At 38.0% G+C, this 27,113-nt stretch overlaps 1 protein-coding gene and 1 pseudogene across 5 annotated transcripts in view; one reads left to right on the forward strand and one right to left on the reverse strand.

Moving 5' to 3' along the window:
* The window catches only part of FBXW11 (F-box and WD repeat domain containing 11), a 131,076-nt gene that overhangs the window by 36,777 nt on the left and 67,186 nt on the right, over nucleotides 1-27,113 (forward strand). The gene's annotated exons all lie outside the window — the stretch shown is intronic.
* LOC309959608 (heterogeneous nuclear ribonucleoproteins A2/B1-like) lies at nucleotides 22,785-23,984 on the reverse strand (annotated as a pseudogene). The gene has a single exon. The product of its transcript is annotated as a heterogeneous nuclear ribonucleoproteins A2/B1-like (transcript).

Genomic DNA, 27,113 nt, shown 5'->3' on the forward strand with positions numbered 1-27,113 from the left:
TCAATCAGTCTGTCGCTTATCTTTCTTGTTCTTTTTGCCTTATGTCTCTAGGTCTCCTGTAATTTTATTTAGGGATGTGCAAAACTGTACCCAGATGATAAAATTTCAGGTGATCAATGATAATAGAGGCATCATAGTCTTGTGGAATGAATGTGGGTTTTAATAGCAGCCATCAAGGTTTGAAATTCTGACTCTCCCCTCCTTTGCTGTTTGTCCTTGTGCAAATGACTTACCTCTGAGCCTCAGTTTCCTGACGCTGTGGTGTGGGAATTAGAGAACACATTTAAAGTGCCTGGCACATGGTAGGTGATGTAATGATAGCAATTATAATTACACGACATAGACCAAAAACCACTACTTTTATGAAGCTAGAGTGTCGATCTCACCATAATCTTGTTTTGCACTCAAACTTTACAGTTCCCTTTAGTGGTTTTCATTTAAACATTCTTTCTCTCCCTCTTGATTCTGTTCACTGTATCCTGAGGAGTTAGTGGTTGGCAGCGGAAACCTCCTTTCCGTAGGACAGAAAGTGGGCCCTCTCCCAAGGTTTCAGTAAGTTTTGTTGGACTACCACCCCTGACCTCCAAGCTGCCAAGGGTGCACCCCCCGCCCAACTAACATTCAAGTTGCCTGTGTGAAGGAGTGATTTGTTGCGGCCTCTAACTGCTTCTTCTTCTCTTCCTTCCTTTTTGTCATCCTGCAGTGTTCTGTGCCAAGGTCTTTGTGGCTAGGCTGCGCCAACCTGGTAGAGAGCATGTGCGCACTGAGTTGCCTGCAGAGCATGCCCAGTGTCAGATGTCTCCAGGTGCCTCTCTTCTTTCTTGTTGTAAATGTGTTTTTTACGTATACCATGAACATTTGTTGAAACTTGCAGTAGTGTGTTTAATCCAATGTTAAGTCTGCTAAATGTTCTGTGTAACCCTCTGCTTTCCTCCAGCCTGGGTGCCCCACATGGAGGAGCTCATGCCAGGAGGGGCCCTTCTGAGCAAATGGGTCTTTGGATGGGCCCTGTTGTGCTCCTCTTTTTCTGCTCCTGCTTTTTATCCCCCCAACCCCCACCTTGAAGCTGTGATTCTCATGTTTAATAGCTGTGCATGTACCCAAACAACCTTGACATTTTCCATTTGGCTACTTTCAACAGTTCTTTGTTGAGTTGGGAGGATTTCATAATTCAGGTGGTGATTTTTCTATTTTGAAACTCATCTTTTTGGCTTGCTTTCTCTCCCTCCTTCCATAAAGGAGTGGAGAAAGAATCACTAATGGTACAAAGCCTCAAATTGAAGCTTATAAAGATCACAGCTTTATGCTGGCAATACCTATCAGTTTGGGCCACCTCCCACACCTGTCCTTAGGGTCCACCCAGTTTTCCAGGCCGAGGCTGGCAGAGAATTCCACAGATAAAAGTAAAACTCTTTTGGGGTGTGGGAGGGGTTGCTCCAGAAAAAAGCTATTAGCAGGAGTGCAGCTGGACTGACCTCACTTGTTGGGATGGATTGTAAGAGAGCCAAGGCAGAAAACATTGTGACTTTATTGGGGAAGCTCTGTTTAGAGAAAGCATGAATTTAATTTAGTATGGTTTCAGTAGCAGTATTCAGTTTTCATCACTGTATATTCCAGACAGTTTGATATATCTTTAAAAAGCAATATTGAATTCCTGGCATCCTGTTGAGACTGCCCTGTTTTAGGAAAACACTGTAGAATCAGGAAATGAATTAGAGTGATATTATTGATGGTGTGGGTGAGTTTACTGTTCTCAAGGTTATCTTTCTATTCATGTTTACAGTCTTTAAGTGGAGCTGGGGGGGCCAGGAAGGAGAAGAGTTTCCTTCATATTGGGATCATGCTTTTTATTTACTTATGAGCAAACATTCTGAGCAGCATTGGTGTGGTTATTGATTCAGATTGCTTTCTTTAGAAAACTGTGCTGGAACCTCACTAACACAGTTAACTAGAGAGTGAATTTAATGTAAGATCCAGCTGTCTTAGGGTCAGTATAAAAACTTAGGTTACAACTCTTAGGGTCCAGGGATTGGGTGTTTCAGCGATGCTGCAGGGTAATGTATGTTTATCCTTGGAAAAGCGGCTTCCCTGCATGTGATGTATCTTTAACAAAAATGTTCTTGCAATAGCAGACATTATTGCATGTGTTCTCCTTGGTGCTAAATAATGGATATTTGCATTATAGTAATAGTGTACATCTTTGTCTCTATTTCTCTGAAGATGCTTACTTGAATGTTACAGTTTGCTTTTTAGTGGACTGATCCAGTTTTTTTTTCCAGAAATTTAAGCAGGCGAAGAATTGTAGTTGTTAATGAGGTCTGGATGAGCAGATTATTTTTATTGCATTCAGTTAAAAGCAATTGACTGATGGAAGGCATTATTCAATATATTTTAGTAACAGTATTGTGAATTCTCTGGAGGTGGGGTGAGTGGGAGGAAATATGGGTTCCTACCTTGTTGAAAATGGAAACCCAAACGTGTTAAAAGTTCTTCTTTGACTCATCTCTCCAAGTGAAAATCATTTAAGAGAAAAAATGTAAACTTTGCCTTGATTGGACCTTGAAATAAGGTGAAATATTGAATGATATTCACTGAAATGTGAATGGAACAGATATTGTCTTCAGAGGTGTATTTGGGAGTTCCATTTACTTAGGTTTTCATTTTCTTTAGTTTATGATAGAGTATGCAGCACAGTAAAGTGAAATATGTGCTCAGCTGATTGGGATTAGCAAATCATTGCTCTATTTTGTTCCATTTGTGAATGGAAAGTAAACATATGTATATGAACCCAGAAGACTTCCTTTCTCTCTACCCCTTGGTTTTACATATTATTTTAACGCTAGTGTTCCTCCTCCCTACCTCCAGTATCCAAACAAGTGCTAAAACTTAGTGATTAAAATTTAATTTGGGTATGGGCTTTTTCAAAGAATGCCTGTTGTTTATATGCTACATCTTAGGTTTATCACAAAGATGACTTTTGCTTCACATTGCATGCCTCTCAGCAAGCCCATATTAAGAAGAGAAGGAACAGGCTACCCAAAGAGCCTGGTTGACTTTGCTGGGGCTCTGGAGTTGCATGAAAGGGCCTCCTTTAAAATTACCACATTGGACCCATGAACAGTTGCATCTTTAGCCAGTTAGCCTATCTATTGATATATGGCTGAATTAGTGTACCTTCTGAAAAGCAGGAGTAAAGATAGTACTGTAGTTCCCTTTAGGCATAGTTTCTGCCACCTGTGAGAGGGGAAAAGGAATAGTAAAGACTTAAAAAATAAAAATCACTCATTCACCTCAATAAAACTGTTAAAAAAAATCACCACCAATTGTACTTGGGGCTTCACATATATTAGCTTTGTGACAACCCTATGAGATAGGTATTATTATTCCCATTTTTTCAGATGTAGAAACTGGGTCTCAGAGGTGATATGTGTGATTGGACCCAAGTTAATCTTTACATATCTGTGAAGTGGTGGAGCTAGCATTTAAACCTAAGATTTGCATGATTCCAAAATTGGTTTTCTTTCCTCTACACTGGAATGCTACTATTTCTAGAGTTTTCCATTTTAGTTTTGTTTGTGAAAACTTTACTGTTGCGATATCCAGTGTGTGGCTTGTTTAGTCATTATCTGAAAATAAAAAAAGAAAACCTGCCAAGTATCTATAGCGGGGGAAATTGCATTCCCTTTGCCAAGCTGAGCCCTCCTGAATCCTAAAGCTAGCGAGTTTCTTGAGTGGCTTTTCTGAAAATTCAAGTCCATGAATATTTACTGAACGATTGGTATGTGCCAGGGCCTGTACTGGTGCTGGGTATATAAAAAGATGAGCAATACAGACTTGTTCCCTGCTCTCAAGGAACCCATTGTAGTAAGCAGACCTGTGAACAAAAATCTATAGACTGAACCACAAATGAAGTCCCTGTATGTGTGTGTGTGAGATGAAATTCTGAAGTTAGCCAAATACACACACACACACACACACACACACACACACACATACATGTAAATATACACACACATACATACATACATACTTTTAAAAAATGTGAAACACTTTGGGTTTCCCTGGTGGTGCAGTGGTTAAGAATCCGCCTACCAATGCAGGGGACATGGGTTTAAGCCCTAGTCCGGGAAGATCCCACAAGCCACGGAGCAACTAAGCCCATGCACCACAACTACTGAGCCTGCACTCTGGAGCTCGTGAGCCACAACTGCCGAAGCCTGCGCACCTAGAGCCCCTGCTCCGCAACAAGAGAAGCCACCGCAATGAAGAGTAGCCCCCGCTTGCCACAACTAGAGAAAACCTGTGTACAGCAATGAAGACCCAATACAGCCAAAAAAAAAAAAAAAAAAGTGAAACGCTTTGAACTAGGACTAACCCTCAACATTTTTTAGAACAGTTGAACTAGAATATCTTGTTGTCTCTGAACTAAGCTGAACTGAATCAATATTTTAGTTGGTACAGATAACCAGATTCAACCAGTTGATTATTACATCATAAAATCAAGAGTTCAGACCATGTATATATGTATCATTTATATGATAATATAATTATCATATAGGTATCATATATATATATGACTGTATATGTATTTATTTATATATATGTATCATTAATTTTCCACCTTCTTTTTTTTTTTTTTTTTTTGTGGTACGTGGGCCTCTCACTGTTGTGGCCTCTCCCGTTGCGGAGCACAGGCTCCAGACGCGCAGGCTCAGCGGCCATGGCTCACGGGCCCAGCCGCTCCGTGGCATGTGGGATCTTCCCAGACCGGGGCATGAACCCCTGTCCCCTGCATCAGCAGGCGGACTCTCAACCACTGTGCCACCCGGGAAGCCCTTCCACCTTCTTTTTAAGTGTTGGGTCCTAGGTACTAGGTTATCTCATTTAATCCTTTATGGAGAAGTTATCTATCTTGGCTTTTTTGTATATGAAGTTATAGAATTGAATTGACTTGCCTAAGGTTACACATTTATTTAAGTGGCAGAACTAGGTTATGAACCTAGGTCTGGATAACTGCAAAGCCAGTGTTCTGGTCACCATGCTGTAGTGACCTTAACCTGGCAACTGCCATTTTTGGGTAGAAACAATTATCCTTTATTTATTTAATTACTTTTAAAATACATTTTATCTATCTATCTATCTATCTGTGGCTGCGTTGGGTCTTCGTTGCTGTGTGCGGGCTTTCTCTAGTTGGGACGAGCGGGAGCTACTCTTCACTGCGGTGCACGGGCTTCTCATTGCGGTGGCTTCTCTTGTTGTGGAGCATGGGCCCTAGAGTACGTGGGCTTCAGTAGTTGTGGCACGCAGGCTCAGTAGTTGTGGCTTGCAGGGTCTAGAGCACAGAACCAGTAGTTGTGGTGCACGAGCTTAGTTGCTCTGCGGCACGTGGGATCTTCCTGGACCAGGGCTCGAAGCCGTGTCCCCTGCATTGGCAGGCGGATTCTTAACCCCTGCGCCACCAGAGAAGTTCCTCCTCTTTATTTTTAACATTAAAAAGTTGAAAGCTAATGCACCTGGAATGTAGAGGTTCCATGTAGTGATCTGACAAGTTTTCTTGGGAATGACATTTGCAAGCTCTCAGTTGGGGAGAGTGTTAGTGATAATCTTTTTTAAAGAGTTGGACTGATTGCTTGAAATGACAGCAGGGGTCATGTGAATCAAGTTTTAGTGCCTCTCACCTAGCTCCATTGTGGATAGTGCTGGGCAGTTATTAATAGAACTTCTTGACATCTGCCTTTCTTGTTTCTTTTCTTTTCAGTATATATAGTGAGCCACACTGGTTTGAGAACATTACAGTTGGAACTTAACAGCTACCAACGTAAGAGAATATTTTTTAGAGAAGGGAGATAGCTTGGTAGAAAGAATCCTTATTCTGGAGCAGACAAACGTCAATTCTAGTCTTCTGCCTGATGCTTAATAGCTTTGTGACGCTAGGCAAGTTACTTAATTTTCCAGACCCACGGTTTCCTCATCCTTTACATGGAGATAGTTATATCTGTCTGAGGTAGAGGGGAGATAACAGCTACACCTTACCAATTGCTTGCTGTTGAGGAATGAAAATCCATTTCTTTCATTGCTTGCACCTGGTTCCCTATTCAAGAAGAGGGAACTCCAGTCTTAGAGTCCAGGGCAAGATAAGAATAAGATGAAAGACTGGGCATATGATATGATATGGCCCCTGCTGTCAGGTGTTCTTGTTTTGTTCAGGGCTGTCTCCTAAGGTCACACATGGCTGTTCCAACTCAATGTCTCTTTTTTTTTAATGAGCGTTGGGGATTTATTATTTCTTGTTCATTATTCTGTTGCACTCTAGGGCCAATAATGTGAAGTCGTGGAGTAACCTTTCAGTGGTAGAGTGTAGTATTTTATGAACATTAAAAAACACATTTTTTTCCCTGTATAAGAAAATTTACAAATATAGTTTCTTAAGAAAAAAAAAAAAATCCATTGGTAACCTCACCACCCAGAGAGAACATTTGTTGCTGTTTTAAGGTCTGTCTTCCTCCTTCCTGTTGGGCAGGGAGGAATTCATCAAATTGTGCAGGTTCTCTTTGTTATTGTGGTGATGAAAATGATTATAAAAATAGTGTTTTAATGTCCCATGGAACCCCAGAGTGTGACTTTGGAGTCACTAGAAGGATAATGCCTCTCTCACTTACTCACCTGGAATAGCTCTGGATTTATCTGTATTATATAGCAAAGCTTTTAGTAAGATTTTATGTGAAAAATTCTATGGAAATTTCTAAACACACAAAAGAGTAAAGCGATCCATTCAACTCAGCCTTGAATAGTTTTCAAAATTATGCTATTCTTAGTCCAACTTTCTCTTTCTTGAACTTTGTTTTTTTCTGGGGCATTTTAAAACAAATCTAAGATAGCTTTTAAAAAAAAAGAGTTTGACAAATCACTGTTTTATGTCAGCGAAAAAAATATATAAAAAAGTTTCAAAGAATAAAAAAATAGTACAACTGGTACCGAAGGTTATAAAAGACATGTAAAGTTTCCTTTGAACCCAGTTCTCACTTCCCAAAGTATCACTTCTGAGTTTCCCATTATCCTTTAGACAGAAACTTAAAAAAATAGAAATAGAACCATATTATACATATTATTTTTCAATTAATAACTTTTTCAGTTAGTAAGATACATTGCCCATCTTTCCATATCAGCATATAAAATCATATAAACCCTATTCTTTTTTGTGGATGCAATAATATTTCATCATATTGGCTTTATCATTTAAAAAAATATGTATATCCCGTTCCCTATTAATGGAACTTTAGGCTTCAGGTTTTTTTTTCTGTTATGGCACTTTGCTAATTTCAGTGAACATATACCTTTAGGCTTGCATGATTATGTCTGTAGAATAAACTCCTAGAAGTACAGTTGCTTGGTCAAGGAGTATCAGTGTTTTATTATTAAATTGTCTGTATACGGAAAAGTAATAATCTCTCCTTTCCATCCCCCCCGCAACAAATGTTAACAGTTAATGTTGTCTACCATTGCATGTTTTGGTTTTTTGTTCATAGGATGATATGTAACCCAACAATTACAGGGATTTTCCCTCTTTACTTACAGTCATATTGCAGACATGTCCCCACGTTTTGTAAAATCTAACTCTTTCACCAGTGGAAATTTCACCAACTTTTATCATCCATAGATTTGGGGGCAGTGAGGGCGAGGAATACATTTTTTTTTTCTTCTTTGAATTATAATATATGTGTAGAAAGTACAGAAATCTTAACTATATAGCTCAGTGATTTGTCACAAAATGGGCAGTGATTTATTTTGATAGGTGAGGCTAAATCGTTTTCATGGAGGGTGGACCAGTTTATAATCTAGTTTATTTCTGTAAGCTCTGGATATCATTTAAAAATGTTTAAGGTTTACTTTAAAAATATTATTAAAAATAACCTATACTTGTTCCAGTTTAAACTAATAATAAAAAGTGACAAATAGTAACATGATGAATTAAGACTTTCTACCATCATTTAAAAATCACTGCATAATATTCCATTTAATATATATATTACTGATTTTAAGAAACCCTTCCTTCCTTGTCAAGACTGCTTCCAATTTTTGAGACATCCATGTTGAGTAGAACATCATTGTAGCTAAGTGTTTGTATACTTCTGTGATTATTTCTTTAGGTGAAAGAATGTGCACATTAAAACACTTTAGGTTGCTAAATTGTACTTTTGACAGGCTGGCTCAGATTATACTCCTAAAAGCAGCAGATGAGAGATTCCCTTTTTATATGCCTTAGCTGGCATTAGATAATTTAATTTTGTGGTTTTTTGCCATTCTGATAAATGAAAATGTTAAAATACATATTTATTTATTGGCCATTTCTACTTCTTGTTTTATGAGTTACCTCTTCATACCTTTTCTCCATTTTTCTAAAATGACTTTTTAAAAAAAAACTTAGTTGTAGGAATTCTTTATATATTAAATCCAGTAACTCTGTCATTTATTGCAAGTGTTTTCCCTAGTTTGACATTTGCCTTTCAGTTTTGTTTATAATGCTTTGTGCTTTGAAGATTTTGAAAGAAATTTTTACTTTTTATATAATCATACTTATTCTTTTTTAATGTATTTTTTATTGAAGTACAGTTGATTTATAATTTGTTAATTTCTGCTATACAGCAGAGTGACTCAGTTATACACATTTATACCTTCTTTTTTATATTCTTTTACATTATGGTTTATCCCAAGATATTGAACATAGTTCCCTGTGCTATACTGTAGGACCGTGTTGTTTATCCATTTGGTATGTAATAGTTTGTATCTACCAATCCCAAACTCTCAGTCCATCCCTCCCCCAACCCCCTCCCCCTTGGTAACCACAAGTCTGTTCTCTATGTCTGTGAGTCTGTTACTGTTTCATAGATAGATTCATTTGTGCCATATTTTAGATTCCACATGTAAGTGATATCATATGGTATTTGTCTTTCTCTTTCTGACTCACTTCACTTAGTATGATCATCTCTATGTCCATCCATGTTGCTGCTAATGGCATTATTTTGTTCTTCTTTATGGCTGAGTAGTATTCCATTGTATATATTACCATATCTTCTTTATCCATTCATCTGTGGATGGATGTTTACGTTGCTTCCATGTCTTGGCTATTGTGAATAGTGCTGCTATGAACATAGGGACGCATGTATCTGTTTGAGTTATAGTTTTGTCCAGGTATATGCCCAGGAGTGGGATTGCTGGATCATATGGTAACTCTATTTTTAGTTTTCTGAGGGACCTCCCATGCTGTTTTCCATAGTGACTGCACCAACACATTCCCACCAGCAGTGTAGGAGGATTCCCTTTTCTCCACACCCGCTCCAGCATTTGTTATCTGTAGATTTTTAATGATGGCCATTCTGACTGATGTGAGGTGGTACCTCATTGTAGTTTTGATTTGCATTTCTCTAATAATTAGCATTGTTGAGCATCTTTTCATGTGCCTGTTGGCCATCTGTAGTCATTCTTTTCCTTTACCATTCTTCTAGTGGTTTATGGCTTTATATTTAAATCTTTCCGTTTCTCTGTAATTTATTTTGGTATATGCTGTGAATCAGGGATCCACATTCTTTCTAAATGGCCACACTGTTTTCTGCATACTATTTACTGATCTAGCTTTTCCCTCATTGGTTTGAGATCATATGCTCATGTTTCATTTCCTTGTATCTGATGATGCCCACTCACAGAAATCTCTTTCAAGCTTTTGTTCTTCTTTACTTCTCTAGTATCATCATCAGTTATTAACCTCTTAAGGCTTGTCATGGTCCGCGGTGTATCATGCTGTCTTTCATACATATAATGCTGGTTTCAGAGTGTCCTGTTAATGATGATAAGCTTTGAAAGTTCAAAAGTTCAAAGTGCCAAACAGAAAGATTCATTTTAGCATTTTTCTAAAGAAGTGATGTTTCCTGTTTCTACTGTGAATTGAAATTCTTGGGTTTTTTTTTTTTTTTTTTTTTTTTAGTGATTTCCATGTCATTTTCTGAATATAGGGTGACTTGGTGATCTCAGAATTTGAAGCAACAAGTAAATTCATATTTTGGAGAAAGTTTTAATGATAGCACAATGACTGGCATATAGTACTAGCCCTCAAGAAATAGCACTTTATTAATTTCATTGATCATATACATATTTTTAGGCACTCAAGAAATCACATATATTTTCCGTGGAAGAGAGCCTCTGCTATGGGAAAATGAAAACTATGCCTCGTTTTACTAACACTTTTAATTTATGGTTTCCAAAACAGTGTGCGTGATGGATAAGGCAGTATGCGTGTTGAGTAAGGTTTAACAGTATACGTAATTTGAGGATAGGGAGGTGGGTAAATGGGATTCAGACCACATTAAAAAATGCCTTTTTACTTTTTCAACAAAAATGACACAATATACCTCATACTACAGACTTTTATTTTATTGCTTGTAAGAATTCTGGTTTTATGTATTTCTGTTGATTTATTTTTATTGCTCTGTTTATGAAAGTAACACTTTTTCCCTGCAAAAATTTTGGACAGTAGAGAAGTATAAAGAAGAAATTAATCATTCAGCCATAATCTCACTTCATTTTAGTGCCCATTCATTGTTTTTTCTTCTTGACATTTTTTTTATTTTTTATTTCTTTTTGCGGTACGCGGGCCTCTCACTGTTGTGGCCTCTCCCGTTGCAGAGCACAGGCTCCGGACGCACAGGCTCAGCGGCCATGGCTCAGGAGCCCAGCCGCTCCGCGGCATGTGGGATCCTCCCAGACCGGGGCACGAACCCATGTCCCCTGCATTGGCAGGCGGACTCTCAACCACTGCGCCACCAGGGAAGCCCGACATTTTAGTTTTATGTATGTGTGTTTATGTGTATGTTTTGTTTAGTTTATAAATAGGCTTATACTCTATGTATACTGAATTACAACCCCATTTTTACCAATATGATTCACATTAGTAAACTTAGGTCTACATTTTTAATAAATAACTATGTAGAGTTTAATTGTCTGGATGTACAATAATTTAATCATTCTCCTACTGATGGACATTAAGGTTATTAAATTTTAGTCTATACTTATTTCTTAGGTTGTATTATTCATTGGAGAAATTCTGAGTCAAAGGATATGAACTTTCTTAAGGCTTTTAAACATTGACCAAGGGCTTTCCTGGTGGCCCAGTGGTTAAGAATCTGCCTGCCAATGCTGGGGACAAGGGTTTGAGCCCTGGCCCGGGAAGATCCCACATGCCGCGGAGCAACTAAGCCTGTGTGCCACAACTACTGACCCTGTGCTCTAGAGCTTGTGTGTCACAACTATGGAGCCCGCGTGCCACAACTACTGAAGCCCGCGCGCCTAGAGCCCGCACTCTGCAACAAGAGAAGTCACTGCAGCGAGAAGCCCGTGCTACGCAACAAAGAGTAGCCCCCTTGCCGCAACCAGAGAAAGCCCATGCACAGCAACAAGGACCCAATGCGGCCAAAAATAAAAATTAAAATAAATAATTAATTAATTTTAAAAAAAAACCAAAAAAATTGACCTATCCTCCACCAAAGAGGTTATTCTAATTTATATTATTCTTAGCATATGATAGTATACTATCTCAGTATATGATAGTACAAATAAATGCCCAGTGTAGAAAACTGGAAAACATAGGAAAGCCCAAAGAATACATTAAAAAAATCACACTTTGTTTATTCATTTGCTTATTCTTCAAGCAACACATATTTATGATGCTCCTACTGTGTACCAGGGATTATTGTAGGGGCTGGGAATACAAGAGTGCACAAAATAGACAAAAAGCCACTGTCTTAGAACCTAAATTTTAGTGGGAAAAGAAAGAAAATAAGTAAAACACATGGTATTTTAAGTAGTAAGAAGTGCTGTGGAGAAAGTGGGGGCGGGGAGTAGGGCATCCCAAGGGTTGGGGCTTTTATTCTGCATGAGATGGGAAGTCATTAGAGAATTTTGACGAAAGGTGTAATTTATCTGACTAATGTGTTAATAGGACCTATTAGATAATAGAATGAAGAGAGGAAGCAGGGGGACCAACTCTAAGGTTGACCAGTGTATTAGGGTTCTCCAGAGAGACAGAACCAGTAGTAGATAGATAGATGGATAGATGGATAATTTAGAGAATTGGCTCACATGATTGTGGGGACTGGCAAATTTGAAATTTGTGTGAGCAGAAAGGCAGGCAAGATTTATCTTTTACAGTCTTTACAGTCTTGAGGCAGCATCTTTGCTCTTAAGGCCTTTAACTTTCTACATGAGGCCCCACCTGCATTTTGGAGGGTAATCTGCTTTACTCAAAGTCTACTGATTATAAATGTTAATCACATCTACAAAATACCTTCACAGCAACATGTAGACTAAAGCTTGACCACAAAACTGGCCAAGTTTGTTGTGGCCAAGCCGAAACATAAAATTAACCATTACAACTGTGACTGAAAAGAGGCCAGTATTTGGAGTTAGGGATACAAATGGGAACAGAGGTAGTCCATGACCAAATGAAGAAAGAAAAGGTGAGTGTGACATTAGTAAAAATGATACCAGTCTTATCAAGCCACTATCATTTATATCACCAATATCTAATAACCGTTTAGTCAGAGGTGATTTGGACTTTGGAGTCCATGGTATGGGAAGATAAAAATATGTATCTACTTGCAATAATGAAATGCTTCAGTAATGATTCTTCATAAAGAGTCATTCAGTACATAGTACTCATTTTGTGGAAGAACCATAAGTGTGTAGGGAACTCACAGTTAGCACTTACGCTAGACACATTACTAAGCCCTTTCCCATATATTATCTTTTTTAATCCTTTGAACAAATTTTACGAAATAGATTTTGTTATGTCTGTTTTATACATGAGGAAACTGAGAAAGAAAGCTTGCGACTTGCCTAAGGGCGCACACCTACTAAGTGGCAAAGCCAGGATTTAAACCTAGTCTCTCTGGTTCCAATACACCTTATTGCCTCGTAAGGTAGAGACTATTTTCATAGAGACGATTATCTGTATTTTAAGTTGTAAATAGGGTTTTCTAGGACAATTATGCAATAGGAATGCTATTTATGTTATTACACAAGTAGCATACATGATCAAATATCTCTTCTTTAGAGCCTTCTCTGGCCACCCAATCTCAAATAGCTTCCTGCTTTTCACTCTGTTCCTTTACCCTACTTTATTTTCTCTTCAGAACACTTAGCACTGCCTGAAATTACATTCCATGTTTTGTTTTTTTTCCTCCTGTCTGTTGTCTTTTTCTCCCATCAGAATCCCAAGTTCCATGAGAAAAGGGTCGGTCATGTCTCACTGTTCACTGAATGACAAATTCACCTGTTTCTAAAATAGTTCCTGGACAGACAGAATAAACTGGAGTGTGAAGGAATGGCTGTCTCTAAGCTTTGTTGGGATTATACGGGGTAGTGGTATTTGCTGTCATAGCCAGAACTACTTTCGACGTAGTTCTCTGAGTTCTTTGAATCCAGGTATTCAAGTGAGTTGAAGGGAGTTCCTTGAGTAAAAATTGATTTTTCTTTGAAGGATAGCTTATTGTATTGTTGTTTTGCTTAAAAAATCTTTTCTGATTATAAAAGCAGTACATGCATATTGTAGAATGTTGGGATAAAAGTGGAAAGAAAAATGAGAAATAATCCTCAGTTTAGGGAAGTGCCATTCTTAGTATTTTGGCATATTGTCTTTGAGTTTTTAATCTTTGCATATGCTTTACATAGTTGAGAATTATATATGATTCTATATATCTTTATATGCTTTACTTTACACGCTTTGTACACTTATTCAGAATTATTGTGTTAATGTTTTCCTATCATTAAACATTTCTCATAATTTGAAATTACCATATTTCATGAACAGCTCATCATTTAACATTTTTCTGGGTGCTTAAACTCTTCACTTTTAATTATTAAAAACGAATCTCCATCTTTTGGCATAATTCTTTGCTGTCATTTTCAGTTACCTAGGATATATTCCTAGGAGATGTACTGTATATATCCTGTCAAATTGTTTTCCGGAGGGTTTGCATATCATTGTACCCTCACTGGGATTGAACATTATTATTCTAAAAAAATTTAACAAGGCTGATTTGTGTGATTCAGTAGAATACTCTAAATTCACAGCCTCTTCACAAATGGCAGCTCTCCTCTCTGAGCAATTTGAGTATATGTTGAGTCAGCTAAGGCATGGCCTACTAAAATAAGATCTAATAATACTGGATATGCTTGGCCAAGAATAAAGGACTTGAGAGACATTTTCCAACATGTGCCTTCTTATTGAATTGCCTGGGTGCTCTGACTAGAATTCAAAATTGAGATTATTCAGTTTAGATGAGGTTATTCAGAAAATACAGAAAGCATAGAATCACCCATAATACATTTTGTACATTTTTACTGACTGCCTGCTGTGTGCCATGCACTGTGCTATGATCCGGTAGTACAAAGAACCAGCTGCCAATCTTTGTAGATAGATGGCGTATGGAAACTGTTTACCCCAGTAAAGGAAGGTTCTTTCTACCCCATTCTCCCTTTAGAAAACCAGGAGTCGCTTACTGAAGTCCTTGTAAAAGCTCTTATATTATAGCATCCTTCCATCTTTTTAAATTCGGAGTAAAAGGCAAATGTTAAATCCTTCATCTATAAGACAACAGGAAATGAAAAATTAAGGATTAGAGTAATGGTAACCAGAAGAAACGAACACCTAATTAATTTCAAAGTAAAAACTTTGCCAGAAGAAACATTGCCCAGAGGGATCTGGTAGAGTTCGCAGGAAAGAGAAGGATGGAAGAATCCCTGTCAACTAGTAGTGAATGGCTTGGGGAAGACACTGAGCCTGTAGTGTCCTCAGTCAGTACTGGTTTGAGATGTTTACTAAAATCATCTGACAGTGTTGGTGAAAAAAGCACAAATCATTTCAGCACAATTTTTTCCTAGGGTTATGATCCCACAGTTTGAAGCCATTAAAAGATTTATTTTTATTGATTTTGAGACAGTCTTGAGCTCAATTGTAAGTACAGTACTAAGAACTTTTTGTTTCTCAAACTATGCGAAAGTAAAGCTGACTGAATGCGCCGTCATGTTCTAGTGTTTTAGTGTATATTTCTTACAAAGGAGGATGTTCTACATAATCATAATATGAGAATCAAATCAGTAAATTAACATTGGATACATTACTGCCATCCAGTCCTCAGTCTCTTGAGTTTCACCAAAGGTCCAATAATGTCCTTTGTAGCAAAGGTATCCAGTTCAGAATGATAAGACACCTTTAGTTGTCATACTTCTTTAGTTTCTTTCAATCTGGAACAGTTTCTCCGGCATTCCTGGACTTCTGTGACCTTGGCCCTTTTTTTTTTTTTTTTTTTTTTTTTTGCGGTACGCGGGCCTCTCACTGTTGTGGCCTCTCCCTTTGCGGAGCACAGGCTCCGGACGCGCAGGCTCAGCGGCCATGGCTCACAGGCCCAGCCGCTCCGCGGCATGTGGGATCTTCCCGGACCGGGGCACGAACCCGTGTCCCCTGCATCGGCAGGCGGACTCTCAACCACTGCGCCACCAGGGAAGCCCAACCTTGGCACTTTTGAAGATTACAGATCAGTTATTTTGTAGTATGTCTGTCAGTGTAGGTTTGTCTGTTTCCTCATGATTAAATTTAGTTTATACATCTTTGAAAGGAATATCACAGAAGTGACGCTGTGTTCTTTATCTTTGCATCTTATTAGGTAGTACATGATTTTGATTTCTCTTGTTACTAATGGTGGTCATCTTGATTATTTGAGGAAGGTGGTATCTAGGAGCTTTCTTCACTATAAAGTTACCCTTTTTCTCTCTGTAATTAAGCATTTTGTGGAGAGGTACTTTGAAACTGTATAAATGTCCTCTTTTCATTAGAATTTCAATTTATTCACTTATAGACTTGTGGTTTCTTATTTTTTTCAGTGGGTTATAATCTGTTATTATGATTATATATTTTGATGGTCAGATTGTTCAAAGCTTGGCCATTGCATGCCGTTTCAAGCTGGGTCCTGTAACCTTTTGATCTGTCCTCATAATTCTTTAAGCACTTCTTGCTTTCTGGGGCAGAAAAAATTTTCCAGACTCATCTTGTATTTGCCCATAGTCAGCCCTGGAATTAGTCAATTCTGTAAGGAGCCTTGGTTTCTTTTTGTGAAGAATGGTATTTAGATCTGGTTGCTAAGTGTGCTTAGTGCTATTGGGATGTCACTGCTTCTATAGGCTCTCTCAGCCAACAGTGTTAGGTAATATATGTATAATTTTGTCTCTGTGGGAAAAACTCCCTCCTTTTCTATGTATTAAAAAACCGCGGGGGCTTCCCTGGTGGCGCAGTGGTTGAGAATCTGCCTGCTAATGCAGGGGACACGGGTTTGAGCCCTGGTCTGGGAGGATCCCACATGCCGCAGAGCAAGTAGGCCCGTGAGCCACAACTACTGAGCCTGCGCGTCTGGAGCCTGTGCTACTCAACAAGAGAGGCCGCGATAGTGAGAGGCCCCCGCACCGCGATGAAGAGTGGCCCCCTCTTGCCACAGCTGGAGATAGACCTCGCACAGAAATGAAGACCCATCACAGCAAAAATAAATTAATTAATAAACTCCTACCCCCAACATCTAAAAAAAAAAAACAAAACCGCGGGCTTCCCTGGTGGCGCAGTGGTTGAGAGTTCGCCTGCCAATGCAGGGGACACGGGTTCGTGCCCCGGTCCGGGAAGATCCCACATGCCGCGGAGCGGCTGGGCCCGTGAGCCATGGCCACTGAGCCTGCGCGTCCGGAGCCTGTGCTCTGCAACGGGAGAGGCCCCAACAGTAAGAGGCCCGTGTACGGCAAAAAAAAAAAACAACAAAAAACCGCAAGTTCACAGTGATAGTTCTAGTCCAGTCTTACAGATTTCATTCTAGTTTTCTAAGGTAGCCCTTTTCATATTTGTAACTCCCTTCTCTAACAGTGAGAAACAATGACTCCTGTTTTCCACAGTATATTTATTCACTTGCTCAGTTCTAGAATGCATATTCAATAGTTTTAGAATTGCTTACCTATATCACTGAAAAATAAATTTACTAACCATACTGAATATTTCTTTACAATTAACTTTTGTTTTTGGCTATATATTCTAACTGCTGAGTTCCAGAGTCACTTGGATTAATTTTTTCCTCACCATTAAGTATGATTATGTTATTCAATTGAAATGTATTTAGGTTTGTTTGTTTCTGTTGATATTCCATCTCCCTCTCCCAGTCGTTGATTTTATTTTTTTGAGTATATAAAGCATGTATTGAGGTTCTAAGAGTAAAAACAATACAGAAAGGTCATCCTTTCTGTCCTGTTCCCATTCGTCTGTTCTTTCCATCCTGTTTCCATTGGGTAACCAATTTTTTTAGTTTCTGGTTTATCCTTCCTGGGTTTCTTTATGCACTAAGGAACAGGTACACACATGTATATTTTCTTATTTCTGCTTACTTCTTATACAAAGGGTAGTATATAGGTAGATACTGTTTTGCACTTTGCTTTTTTCACCTGAAAATGTACCCTGAAAATTACTCTGTATTAGCCCATAGAGGCCTTTCTTATTCTTGCATAAGGCTGCATACTGTGTGTTGATACACCATAGTATATTCGGCTTAGAATCTTAAGTACGAGCATGCAGGTTGTTTCGTTTTTTTTTAATTACAAACAGGACTCCAGTGCATATGTTTACCTTGTGCATATGTGTTTTCATAGTATTTGATTGTAGTGTATCTTCAGGGAAGATTCCTAGAAATTTATTATTGGATCAAAAGGGATGAATTGGGAAATTGGGATTGACATATGTACACTAATATATATATAAAAGATAACTAATAAGAACCTGCTGTATAAAAAAAATAAATAAAATAAAAGTCAAAACCCCCCCCCCAAAAAAACCAAAAACAAAGAAATTAAAAAAAAAAGGTTGATACAGGATCAAAGGTAATGCCCGATCAAAACGTCAAGCTACTTATGTAGTTTTGTTGGATATTGCCAAATTCTCCTCCAGAAGGGTTGTACACATTTGCCTTCCCAACCAGAAGTATATGAGAGTGCCTGTTTCCTTACTCATTTACTGACAGAATGTCTCGTCATACTTGTGAATATTTGCCAGTGTTAGGTGAGAAATGTATAGCTTTAATTTGCATCTCTTTAATTATGAGTAAGTCTAAACATCTTTTCTTATTTAAGGGTTGTTTTTATATCTTTTAAAAAGTCTGTCCATGTCCTTTCCTCATTTTCCTATTGGGATTTTGGTAATTTTTATCCCCCTCAATTTAAAAGAAAAATTTAGGTATATAAGTCCTTTTACCTGTGACATACGTTTTAAATATTTTTTCCAGTGTTCTAATTTTATCTTTTTCCAAATGGCTGACCAGTTGTCCCAGCACTTATTAAAAAGTTCTGCAGTTTAGCAAATGCAAACTAAAATAGAATGCATAAACAACAAGGTTCTACTGTATAGCACAGGGAACTATATTCAATATCCTATGATTAAACCATAATGGGAACGAATATAAAAAAGAATGTATTACATATGTATAACTGAATCACTTTGCTGTACAGCAGAAACAAACACAACATTGAAGTTCCCTAGTGATTTGAGAAGCCACTTTTATCACGTACTAAATTTCCATATGTACCTGGGTCTATTTCTGAACATTCTATTCCATTAGGCCAGGATGTGGCAAACTATGGCCCTCTGGCCAAACCCAGCCCTATTTTTGTAAGTAACCTTATATTGGATCACAGCCCCACTCGTTTATTTACTTATCGTCTATGGCTGCATTTGTGCTACAACAAAAGAGTCAAGTAGTTGTGACAGAAACTGTGAGGCTTGCAAATCTTGAAATATTCACCTCTCATCCTTTACAGAAGCTTGCTGACCCCTACATCAGAGTAATTATCTATGCATATGCCATAAAAGAACCCTGTTTTTAACTAGAGAGACTTATAGTATGTTTAAATGTCTGGTGGGGCTAATCGCACCTTGTAGCTTTTCTTTTTGCATGTTGTTTTCTGAGTATTCTTATAAGTTTTTCCATATGAATTTGAGTACCAACTTGTCTGGCTCCACAAGAAGCTTTTTATGTGATACTGGGGTGGTTTGTTTTTTTTTTTTTTTTTGGTGGTACGCGGGCCTCTCACTGTTGTGGCCTCTCCCGTTGCGGAGCACAGGCTCCGGACGCGCATGCTCAGTGGCCATGGCTCACGGGCCCAGCCACTCCGTGGCATGTGGGATCTTCCCGGACCGGGGCACGAACCCACGTCCCCTGCATCGGCAGGAGGACTCTCAACCGCTGCGCCACCAGAGAAGCCCTATACTGGGGTGTTTTAAAATTATAAATTAGGGTGAACTGTTATCTTTATAATGTTGAGTTGTCTTATCCAAGAACTAATTTTGAAGAAGAGAATAGAGAAACTTATCAAAGAACCAAGCCACAAAAATGCATCAGACCAACATGGCTTCACAGGGGAATTCTACCAAATCTTCAAAGCATGTGTAGGCCAGAAGCTTCATAAATTGCTTCATAGCATTGATTTTGAAAAACAAACAGTTCTTCTGGGGGGAGTTATTTCTAGTTTTATATCTTTTGATCAGAAGCTATAATTATCTGATTTTTTTTTCTTTTGTAGAACTTATTTCTTTGTGATCAAATATATGATGAGTCTTCATAAATTTTTCATGTGTGCCTGAAAAACAGATTAGTCTCTATTTACAGGGTGTAAAGTTTGATATCTTTAATATTTGCTGTACCTTCTTGATTATGTTTATTCTTCTGAACTTTATATTTTGGTCCTCTTGATCTGTTTTGTATTGGGAGTAGTGTGTGTTAGTGTATTTTTAATCCATGTCTCTTTGCATATCTTTTAGTTTCTTTTCATGATGTGTTGTTTTCTTTGCTCTTTTATTTTTGAAATTTTTTTTTAAACTTAGAAAGGTGTATATTTTTGTTCTATTGATTACCCTTTACTTACAACTTTTAAAATGCTTGTAATTCTTGGGATTTTATTTAATATTTTATTAACAAGTTTATCCTTTTAATGGAATTCTTTAACTGCCACCTGTTCACTATACAACAGTCAGGACTTGTTCTTTCCTCTTCTGGTCCCTTCTCCTTTTAAGCTGCATTATTTCTACTTTTCAGAATGTATCACATATTCTTCAACCCTCATCATCTTCATCTTTGTTTTATTCTTATATCCATACTGTAATTATTTTATTTTATATATTTTTTTTACTGTAATTAATTTAAAATGTTTCCCATTAATCTTTTTGCTAAAGTGTTCTGAGTCATCTCTTGTTTGCTCAAGGATACAGAATTCCCTGACCTGTTACCTGTTTGAAACTATTTTCCTATTCTCTTTGATCAGAAAATCTTTACCGTACACTTCCTTTTCTACCGTTTTTGGAAAATGCTGTCCCACTGATACGTTGCTTGGTACATTGTTTTTAAGATATTTGATGCCAGTCTAATTCATACTCTTTCTCTTGTAAGTTTTCTTTTAATTTAAAAAAAATTTTGGACTGGAGACTGAGAAATCTTTTCTTTATCTTAAAGTCTAATAATTTTACTAGGGTATCTCTAGGAGTTCAGTGCTGTGGGCCAATTTTCCCTAGTATCTGAAGACCCTGTTAACATGCAGTTCAGATTTCCTTTTATTTCTGGAAAGTTTTCTAGAATTATAGTGTTACCGAACCAAACTTGGGTCCACCCACCTGCACGCAGTAAAGCCAGTCTGTTGACACCAGGTTACAGTGAAAGAAAGTGCAGCATTTCTTGCAGGGCACGAAGCAAGGAGTCCAGGACAGCTAGTACTCAAAACACCTGAACTCCCCAGTGGGTTTCAGGAAAACCCTTTTAAAGGCAAGATGAGGGAGAGGAGTCCCCGGGTATGTGGTCAGCTCATGCATAGTTCTTTGGTTGATGGTAAGGTAACAGGGCCGTGTCACAGGGGTGAACATTATCAGTTCTTAGCCTCTAGTAGGCCTGTGGGGGCTGTGTGCTCATGGTCAGCAACTAGTTAACGCTTTGCATTTGGTGGGCATTTTAACATCTGTAAGACAGCTCAGGAAATGATACTAGTATCTAGGTACTTCAGACAGAGGCTAAAGCAGAGGATATTGGGGAGGGGTCTGTCCCTGAAAGGCTTCCTCTTTTTCTTCGATTTCAGCTACTTCTCTGTCCTGTTTTGTTTCTTTTTTTATCTCACTTTCGTTCTCTTAGATTATTTTCCTGCTTTTCTTTAATGCCTATTATTACATTTTGCATTTGAGCTTATCATTTTGGGGGCATTGTAATTTACTTTCATTTCTATTATAACCTTGTTTTTATCTCTTTACTGAGTTAAATCTTGTTTCATATCTTTCTGCTTTTGGTATGTTTTCCTTCTTGAGTTTTGACTTTCTGATTCAAGGCATTTAAAAAATAACATCATATATTTGTTTAAGCATATTGAGTTCAGTTTGGAGTACTCTTTTCAGGCACATTCCATAAGCGCAATATGCTATAATGCACTAAGGCATACGTAGTATATAATAAGTTTACTTTTCTTATGTATAACTAGAATGATAGCATCTATGTACTATCCCTAGGAAAATCAAGTGAACAATTACCAAAATCACTCTCAGTAGGGCTTAATTATCTTGTAGAACCTCAGTTAGGAAAGACTGATTTGAGGTTTTCATTTTCTTCTGCCCCTCCCTGTCCTTTCTTCTTTTATGTGTGGGGATTTCATTAGCTGAATTTTTGTGTGTGTGTAGATGAAGATTTGCTTATGTCACTTCATATTGGGGGGCAGGACTGGCAGTTTGAGGTTAATTTTATGAGTCCTAGTTTAAGAACATCTTCTGTCAGTGTAACAAAACATAGTTTCTTTCTTTGTTTTTTTTTTTGGCTGCGCCACACAGCATGTGGGATCTTATTTCCCAGACCAGGGATCGAACCCGTGTCCTCTTCAATGGAAGCACGGAGTCTTAACGACTGGACTGCCAGGGAAGTCCCCAAAACATAGTTTCTTTACTGGGTGTCTTGTTTTGGGGTGGGGAGCAGGAGATCGAGGAGGAAGGGCTTTGTTTGCATCCTTTGAATGTTTCAAAAAATTCTTTAATCTTGCAGGATCTTAAAATCTCTCCCCTGCCATTTCTTCTTCCCTTAATTGTATGGTTTCCAAAAGACAACTGCCTTTTCCTTTCCCTTTTTTTTTTTAAATTAATAAACTTAATTTTTTAGAGCAGTTTTATCCTGGAACTGAGTGGAAAGTATAGACAGTTCCCAGTTCCCATATCTCTCTCTTTTTTTTTTTTCCTTTAGAATTATTTTATGAAATCGTAAATGTACAACAGCTTCTTAACTCTACACACGGACTTAAATTTTTTTTAAAGGATAAACGTTATGTCTTATTACACCATGATCCTGGCTAGTAGCTTTTCAAAACGTTGAGAAAAATCTTAAAAAAAGGTTTCACATGTTACCTGAAACTTACAAATTTAACGTTATCAAAGAAGGAATGCTTCTACACTCTTAAAAAGACCACTAGAAAGAAACAACAATTAAAAAGCTAAGAAACTGTCTCAAAGGCTTTTTTTTTTTTTACAATCCTTCCTGTACAGTGAGGTAATGTTATTAAATAATCCAATCCATTCACAAAATGGTTCTCTGCATCTGCTCTGGTGTCTTCTGCCATTATCACTGCGTATTTATGCATGGCTGAGAAAAGAGTTTCCTTAACATTGTTAGTTCGGTAACCTGAAGCTTTTCTGTTACCTCTGGGCTCTCATCCTCTCCTATTTATACAGTGAAGCCCATGGTAAATAGGAAGAAGCTCGATATTGGCTTCTCCCGCTATAACCCCCACTTCCTCCACTGTCTCCTGGACCATAGTTTCCTCCACCATATGGTCCCCCATGTTCCTGCTACCACCAAAGTCTCAACTCTTCGTAGTTAGAAGGTTACTGGTTATAATTTCCACTTCCATAATTTCCTCCTCCATAGTTGTCATAACCACCTCCGTAGCCCCCACCCTGGTTGCCATATCCAGGTCCTCCACCACCATATCCTCCTCTTCCTCCTCCATAACCAGGGCTACCTTCAAAATTCCCACCTCCGGGCCCTCCTCCATACCCATTATAGCCATCCCCAAATCCACGACCACTTCCATATCCATCAGATCCTCCTCTGAAGTTACTTCCTGGTCCTGGTCCAAAATTTCCGCCACCATCACCACGAGAATCTCCAGAACCAAAGTGGCCTCCTCTTCCACTTCTAGAACTTCGGACTTCCTGCATTTCTTGTCTAGACAAAGAAAGCCTTTCTTACTTCTGCATTATGACCATTGATAGTATGGTATTTCTGCAACACAGTCTTATCCACAGGATCACAGTCATCAAAAGTAACAAACCCAAAGCCTCTTTTCTTTCCAGACTGCCTATCCGTAATTATCTCAATGGTCTCAATTTTTCCATATTCCTCAAAGTAATCTCTAAGATGATGTTCCTCAGTATCTTCTTTAATTCCATCTACAGATAGCTTCTTCACAGTGACATGAGCCCCTGGCTTTCCAGAGTCCTCTCTTGCAACAGCACGTTTTGGCTCAACTACTCTCCCATCAATTGAATGAGGTCTTGCAGCCATGGCGGCATCAACCTCAGCCATGGATGAAAAAGTTACAAAACCAAATCCTCTTGATCTTTTGCTTGCAGGATCCCTCGTTACCACACAGTCTGTAAGTTTTCCCCATTGCTCGTAGTAGTTCCTCATACTTTCTTCTGTAGTTTCAAAGCTCAAGCCACAATAAAGAGTTTACGGAATTGTTCCTTTTCTCTCTCCATCGCGGACTCAAGTTGCTTCAGCGCGATTGGCCGCAACCGAGCGAGATGAGAGAGATCTCCGCGGACGAACACGAACCGGACGCATCCTGGCGCTGTAGTGAGAACTGCCGCAGCTCGGGAAACAGCATCGCTAGGAGCACCTCCACTCGCGACGTGGTGCTGCTGCCACTGCCGCCACTTTTCTAGAACCTTCCCCCGACTAACGCATCTTCCCTACTTCAGGCTGTTGCGTACCCATATATCTCTTGTCCTTACACAGGCGCAACCTCCCCCACTATTGACATCCTGCACCCGAGTGGTATATTTGTTAAAATCCATGGACCTACATCATCATCGGTCTTGACACATGTATAATAACATGAATCTACCATCATAGTGTCATACAGAATAGTTGCACTGCCCTAAAAATCCTCTGTGTCCTGCCTATTCTTCCCTCTCTCCTCCTAACCCCTGGCAACCACTATTATTTTTACTGTCTCCATAGTTTTACCTTTTCCAGAATGTCGTATAACGAGAATCATATAGTATGTAGCCATTTCACATTGGCTTTTTTCACTTAGTAATACTTATCTGAGTTTCCTTCATGTCTTTTTATGGCTTGAAAGCTCCTTTCTGTTTAGTGCCAAATAGTATTTTATTGTCTGGCTATATCACAGTTTATCCATTCACCTACGGAAGGACATCCTGGTTGCTTCCAAATTTTGGCTATTATCAATAAAGCCACTGTAAACATCACTGAGCAGGTTTTTGTGTGGACATAAATTTTCAACTTATTTGGGTAAATACCGAAAAGCGTGATTGCTGGATCGGATAAGAGTATGTTTAGTTTTGTAAGAAACTGCTGAATTTCCAAAGTAGCTGTACCATTTTGCATTCCCATGAGTAGTGAATGAGAATTCCTGTTGCTCCATATCCTCACCAGCATTTGGTGTTGTCCATGTTTTGTATTTTGGCCATTCTGATAGGTGTGTAGTGGTATCTATTGTTTTAATTTGATATATGATGACATATGAAGTGAACATCTTTTCATATGCTTACTGCCATTTGTATATATTCTTTGGTGAGGTGTCCGTTCATGTCTTGCCCATTTAAAAATTTGCGTTGTTCATCTTATTATTAAGTTTTAAGGGTTTTTTTTGTATTATTTTGGCTAACATCCTTTATCAGATTTGTCTTTTGAAAATATTTTTTTCAGATCTGTGGCTTCTCTCTCTCTCTCTTTTTTTTTTAAATTCTCTTTTGATATTGTCTTTCACAGAGCAGAAGTTTTTAATTTTAATGAAGTCCAGCTTGTCAATTATTTCTTTCATGGGCTGTGCCTTTGGTGTTACCGTTTGTTGAAAAGATTATCTTTGCTCCATTATATCGCCTTTGCTTCTCTGTCAAAGATCAGCTGATTATATGGGTCTGTTTCTGGGCTCTCCTGTTTTCTTGATCTGTTTGTCTGTTCTTTCAGCAATACCACACACTATCTTGATTAGTGTTACTTTATAGTAATTCCTGAAGTTAGGAAGTGTCAGTTCTTTGACTTTCTTCTGTTCCTTTAACATTGTGTTCTCTATTCTAGATCTTTTACCTCTTCATGTAAACTTGAGAATTAGCTTGTTTGAGAGTCATAAAATAACTTGCTGGAATTTTGATTGGGATTGCATTGAATATTTAGATCAAGGTGGGAAGAACTGACATCTTGACAATAATGAGTCTTACCATCTATGAACTTGGAATATCTCCTTTATTTCGTTCTTTAATATCTTTCGTCAGAGTTTTATAGTTTTCCTCGTATAGATCTTATGCATATTTTGTTAACTTTATACCTAAATACTTCATTTTGATGGGGTCCTAATGTAAATGGTAATGTATTCTTAATTTTAAATTCCACTTGTTCATTGCTGGTATATATGAAATGTGATTGACTTTATATTAACCTTGCATTCTGCAACCTTGCTACAATTGATTACTAGTTCCAGGAGTTTGGGGGTCATTTTTGTTGTTGTTTTTTCTACATAGATGATGATGGCATCTGTGAACAAAGATAGTTTTCTTCCTTCCCGATATGTATTCTTTTTATTTCCTTGTTGTGTCATATTGCATTAGCTAGGACTCCCACTACAATGTTGAAAAACAGTGATGAGAGGGGACATCCTTGCATTGTTCCTTAGCATGAAAACTTCAAGTTTTTTACCATTAGGTATGATGTCAGCTATGGGTTTTTTGTAGATGTTCTTTATCAAGTTGAAGTGCTCCCTCTGTTTGCCTTTCCTTTTACACTTTTTTTCCTTAAAGAGTGGTGCCTGGAAGACTATTTCTTTGCATCTCGAATCCTCTTTTGAGTCCCAAATTTGTAATCAACTCTGACCTATCAAAACTCTTTCTCAGTATTTTCACACTTAATGGGATTTTATGTCAGTCTTCAGTCTGCTGCTTGTTTCCCTCTTTTTTTTCTTTTGCACAGTTATCCTGGACTACTCTTGCTCTTCATGAAGGCTTATGGTAGGAACATATGGGCATCCTAGGATCTAAGTATTTCTTTTTCTGCTTATTTTCTATTCCTTCTGCTTATGCTGAGGGCTTGAGTTTTGTGTAGCTTCGTTCGTTCTTTTTATTTTTTTTATCCTGTGACTTTGCCAACATTGCATATTCTACTTGTTTTGTTTTGTACACTCTTCAGATTTTCTGTCTAGGTACTCATGCCATCTGGATGCTTTCTGATATTTATGCTTTTTATTTCTTTTCTTGACTTATTGCACTGGCTATAACTAGTGAAATTTGTATTGAATAGAAGTGTGACAATGGATATTCTACTTTTGTTTTGAGTACAGTGGAAAGTGTTTCATTTTTGACCATTAAGTATGATATTAGCTATAGGTTTTAAAAATATGTCCTTTATCACATTGAGGAAGTTACATGAGAGTTTTTAATCATGAGTGCGTTTTGAATTTTGTTATATGCCCTAAATGCATCTATTGAAATCATCATATAACTTTTCTTATTCTCTTAATATGGTGTATTACATTGATTTTTTTGAATGTTCAGCTAATCTTTAATTCTGGGAAAGCCCCAGCTGATCATGAGGTATTATCATTTTTATATAATTTTATATTTGATCTGTTAATATTCAGTTGAGGGTATTTTAATCTTTTTACCTGAAGGTAATTGGTCAATACTTCCTTTTTTGATAATGTCTTTTCTCAGGTTTTAGCATTATGATTAGCCTAATAAAATGAATTAACCTCTCTATATCTAAAAAGAGTTTGGGAAAGATTACTGTTAT

The sequence above is a fragment of the Leucopleurus acutus genome, assembly GCF_964270905.1.
Source record: "Leucopleurus acutus genome assembly, chromosome: 3".
Taxonomy (NCBI): Eukaryota; Metazoa; Chordata; class Mammalia; order Artiodactyla; family Delphinidae; genus Leucopleurus; species Leucopleurus acutus.